Here is a 5,633-nt window from a genome sequence, read left to right on the forward strand (position 1 = left end):
ACGTAGAATGTCACATGACTTCTAAAGAAATTCACGTGGTACAGAGGCTTAATCTGTGATCTACTAGCTGGGTCTGGAAAGAAGGAGGCGGCACGGTGCTGGCGGGATGTTGGGGGGATATGGTGGTTTTGGAGGGACAGGTGCGCTTCTTATGACTGGGAGGCCGCTAGTTTCCTGCACGGTAGAGTCTCTACATGTTCAGAAAAGCTTTCAGGGAAAGTTAGAATTATGATGCGTATAAGCTCCGCCTCCATATTAATGACCACGCCCACATGGTACCCTTTAACCCCTTAAAGGCACAGGATGTACAAATACGGCATGGAGGTTCAGGGGATTTGAAGCCTCTTTATTATTATTATTATTAAAAAATAAATAAAGGTTGACAAAAAAAACAAACACTTCCCATTTATACCAAAAATATAACCCCCCCCCCCCCCCAATTATATTTGGCATTCCTGTGTCCATAAAAGTCCGATCTATTAAAGTAATGCATTATTTACTCCGCACGGTGAATGTTGCCAGGAAAAAAAGTACAATGTCAGAATTGCGCTTTTTTGGCCATCTAGAAAAAAAATAATAAAAACCCAACAAAAAGTCATACTTATTTCAAAATGGTACCACTAAAAAGCTACGGGGCTTCTCGCAAAAAATAAGCGCTCATACAACTGTCGAAATTCAAAATTGTGCTTTTTTTTTCATTTCACTCCACTTAGAATTTTTAAACTAGTATTTCAGTACATTATATGATACCACTAAAAAGTACAACTCATCCTGCAAATAACCAGCCCCCAGACAGCTACGTAGGGTTATGATTTTTTGAAAGTAGTGACTAAAAACTAAAAGTGAAATTAAAGGGGCGGTCCTTTATGTAGATTCTAAAAATTAACCTCTTAGTGACCGCCCCATAATGTTTTTACGTTCTGCAGCTGCACAACATGTATGGAGGGAGATTGTGCTACAACCTCCCTCTATACATCACAGGTGTCAGCTGTTTCTTACAGCTGACACCCACGAGCAAAAGCCGCGCGGCCGATCGCATCTTGTAACCCTTTAAATGCCCCAAGCGATGTTCTGGAGTGCCGTACGGCCCCTCCCGCAATGAGATCGCAGGGAGCCATGCAGGTATCTATCTATATATCTACCTATCGTATTTTTACTTTTATGCCCCGAGCCATGTATCAGTGTAGGGGCGCTGTTTATATATTGGAACCAGCAAAGAGGTTGTACCAAAAATAACTTTTATCACCTATCCATAGGTAAGAAAAGTCTGAGACCCTCATAGAACATGGGGGTCCCATGTCCCCTTCCTCCTTAATGCAGAGGTGCTGCACGCCCCACAGTGAGAAGGAGATTAAATAGAGCAGGAGTCGCTCCATTAATTTCTAATTGGACTGCCTGAAATAGCTGAACGCTTGTACTCCAGTATTTCCATCAGCCTCACTGAAATAAATGGAGCCATGCCATGAATGTGCAACTGCTGCTCCATTCAGTCTGACATCACTGTAGGTGTGGGTAGTGAGCCCGCAGTGGCCGAAGAGGGAGCAACAGGACCCCTGTTCTCAGGATCAGTGGGGGTCTCACCTCTGAAACCCCCACTGATCAGACTTTTATCCCCTATTCTATGGTTGTTGTTCATTCGTTCAGTCGCTTCATACCCATCGTGACCTCGTGGACCAGCCCACGCCAGAGCTTCCCGTCGGCTGTCACCACCCCCAACTCCAACAAGGTCCATCCTGTCACCTGAAGGATATCCATCCATCTTGCCCTTGGTCGGCCCCTCTTCTTTTTGCGTTCCACTTTCCCCATCAGCATATTCTCCAAGGTATCCTGTCTTCTCATTATGCGGCCAAAGTACTTCAGTTTTGCCTTTAATACCATTCCATACAGTGAGCAGTCTGGCTTTATTTCCTGCAGTATGAACTGGTTTGATCTTCTTACGGTCCAAGGCACTTTCAGAATTTTCCTCCAACACAGGAGGCTAGACAGGCTGGACTAGATGGACATTGTCTTCATTCGGCCTAACGAACTATGTTACTATGCAGTAATATTAGGTTGCCAGCAGCACCCACACTCCTCATGCAGTTACACAGACTTGCTTATGCACGCCTAACAAGGGACTGGATCCCGCTGCCCCAAATAACAGTCACAGTATCAATGGTAGAAGGCAGCACTTCTTACAGCAGTGGAATAAAAAAGATACGACCTTTATTCAATCCATGGTCAAACAGAATGCCTCAGCAACGTTTCAACCCCAGCGTGGTTTTTTTCCCACTGCTGTAAGAAGTGCTGCCTTCTACCATTGATACTGGAACTATGTTACTATGTTACCACAGTTCAAAAGCGTCTATTCTCCTTCGCTCAGCCTTCCTTATGGTTCAGCTCTCACATCCAATTTGTATCCTGGTTTTCCTAGGGGGCTTATTCTTTTTCTGCCGTTATACAACGGCGCTATCTGCTGGCTAAAGCCGGTACTGCATGAGGTGACACGTTGGATAGCCTCCAACAGTAGAGAGGCTGGCAATATACAGTAAGAGAACCCCAACAGACATCTTCCAACATCAGAGCTGTACAGCCTTAAATCATAATGTCTTAAGATGTCAGACAGTGAATTGAAAAGGGTTAACTATGCAGACCTTCGTTGTCAGTGTGATGTCTCTGCTCTTAACTATTTTATTGAGATTGGTCATTGCTCTCCTCCCAAGAAGTACACGTCTTCTGGTTTCCTGGCTGCAGTCCGTGTCTGCAGTAATCTTTGCGCCTAGAAATATGAAGTCTGCCACTGCCTCCATGTTTTCTCCCTCTGCTTGCCAGTTGTCAATCAATCTGGTTGCCATAATCTTGTTTTTTTATGTTTAACTGCAACCCAGCTTTTGTGCTTTTGTGCTTCCTTCTTTCATTTTGGTAATAAGGCTGCTCGGCTCCTCCTCACTTTCAGCCATCAAAGCTGTATCATCTGCATATCTAACACTCGTCGCATGATGCGTTCTGCATACAAGTTGAATAGGTAGGGTGAGTATACACCCCTGCCGGACTCCTTTACCAATCTTAAACCAATCTGTTGTTCCATGGTCTGTTCTTACCGCTGCTACTTGATCGTTGTACAGATTCCTCAGGAGGCATACAAGGTGACTTGGTATCCCCATACCACCAAGAACTTGCCACAGTTTATTATGATCCACACAGTCAAAGGCTTTAGAATAATTAATAAAACAGAAATAGATGATTTCTATTCTATTCCATGGAGAGATGATAAAACTTGTTTTTGGTACAACCCCTTTAAGATTCTTTAATAAAATTTTCAAGATCCCTTTTATTAGACTCTTGAGTCAGGGACAGAATAGCAGCCTAAGGGCTTATTTGCACGAGCGTATATCGGCCGGCGTTTTCACGGCTGGCCGATATACGCTACCGTCTGAGCAGTTCCCTCCCCTCACCGGATCTCTGCCTCTCTCTTCCCTCCCCTCCGGCTCTTTGCAATGGGAGTGGGCAGGATGGGGGTGGAGCTAAGCTCCTTCTCCCTCCCTGCCCCCTCCCTGCAGCTGGCAATAGGAGTGGGTGGGACAGAGTGGAGCTAAGCTCCGCCCCTCCCTCCCATTGCAAACGGCCGAGTGGAGAAGAGAGGCAGAGAGCCGGTGAGGGAGGAGGGAAGGGGGGAACTGCTCAGATGGAAGCGTATATCGGAGGGCCGTGAAAACGCTGGCAAATATATGCTCGTGTAAATAAGTCCTAAAACAGACAGTAAATTTCAAACTACGTCTTTTAGAAAATGTAGTCAATAACTGATGACTAATAACTGAATGGAGCGGAGCAAAAAAAGCATGGGTAAAATCCCTAAAAAGTGTCTAGTCCTTTAGGTACAAAACAGCCTGGTCCTTAAAGGGGTTGTCCCGTGAAAGCAAGTGGGGTTATGCACTTCTGTATGGCCATATTAATGCACTTTGTAATATACATCATGCATTAAATATGAGCCATACAGAAGTTATACACTTACCCCCTCCGGCGCTGGCGTCCCCGTCTCCATGGCGACGGCTGAAGCCTTCTTCTCTGGTCGCCGCAACAGTTGGCGCTTGCGCAGATAAGAATCTTCTGCTGGCTGTGTCCGGGCTCACGAGCGGCGTCCTGGCTCCTCCCTCTTCTCCACGTCAGCGTAGCTCCGCCTCCGTCACGTGGTGCCGATCAGCCAATGAGGTGGCTGTAATCGGCAGTGGAACGCAAGACTGGAGAAGAAATCCACGGTGCACCATGGGAGAAGACCCGCGGTGCACCATGGGAGAAAACCGCGGTGCACCTTTGGGAAAGGACCGGCGGCCATCTTGAAAGAAGAACTTTTATAAGTTCATGAAACGCTGAATTGGTGAGTAGAAACCATCTTTAAAAACGCTTTCCGCGGGTACATTGTGATGTTTGCTGTAGAAGGGGGACTGGGCAGAGAAAAAATTTTCGATTTTTGCCTCGGGACAACCCCTTTAAGTGGTTAAAAATATCTACTTACGCACATTTCTTATGAATAAACATAGTGTCCTTTCTAACTTACTTGTGGTGACTTTCCTTAGAAAAACAGCTGTATCTGTCACGGAAAATCACTTTGCAGAGTATAAACCGCATACTTTCCCATGTATCTGGGTATGGTGACTGTTTTCTAGCTAATAATTAAATGACTAAAAAAAAACGACATGGGAACTATTATCAAGGACACACACAGTTTTATATTTTCTGATGGTGTAATAAACAATGGCCACGCCCACTTGAGTAAAATGTCTTAGACGGCTTCAATGCTGGTTTAATCCGTCCATGAAAATCCTGTGGGGTCTAGTAATTGCAGACCAAGAAATATCATGTTCTCTACAATCACAGGTGTTCACACTAGATAGTTGGTGACTGCTTGAATTTTGGACACAAATAGTTAAATGGAACCTGTCACCACCATCTCACCTGTAAAAGTAATTTTACTGGCTGCAGAATCAGTCACTTCTGATGCCACCTCTTTTACTAATGAGCCCATATACCTCCGCAATTATGTATCAAAGTTATCTGTGCTGTATGCAAATCAGCAGAGAAGAGTCATGCTGATTCATGAGCTGCCTAGCTATCCACACTGCTTTCTCTGAATTCACAGGGTTTCCAGTATAATGGCAAGCTGTTTATCAAGAGAAAGGGGTATGGTTAGCTAGGCCAGTCTTAATTCAGCATGACTTTCCTCAGTTGGTGGACTATTCTTTCCTCATTTGCATATGGCCCTGGATAACTTTGGTAACTAATTGTGAAGGTACATGGACTCATTAGGAAAAGGGAAGGCATTATAAGTAGAGATGAGCGAACGTACTCGTCCGAGCTTGATATTCGTGCGAATATTAGGGTGTTCGGGATGCTCGTTACTCGTAACGAGTACCACGCGGTGTTCTGGTTACTTTCAGTTTCATCTCTGAGACGTTAGCGCGCTTTTCTGGCCAATTGAAAGACAGGGAAGGCATTACAACTTCCCCCTGTGACGTTCAAGCCCTATACCACCCCCCTGCAGTGAGTGGCTGGGGAGATCTGATGTCACCCGAGTATAAAAGTCGGCCCCTCCCGCGGCTCGGCTCAGATGCCGTGTGAGTTAGTGAGGGAAAGTGCTGTTCTATTGGAGTTGCTGT

The sequence above is a fragment of the Eleutherodactylus coqui genome, chromosome 5 (genome assembly GCF_035609145.1).
Source record: "Eleutherodactylus coqui strain aEleCoq1 chromosome 5, aEleCoq1.hap1, whole genome shotgun sequence".
Classification (NCBI taxonomy): domain Eukaryota; kingdom Metazoa; phylum Chordata; class Amphibia; order Anura; family Eleutherodactylidae; genus Eleutherodactylus; species Eleutherodactylus coqui.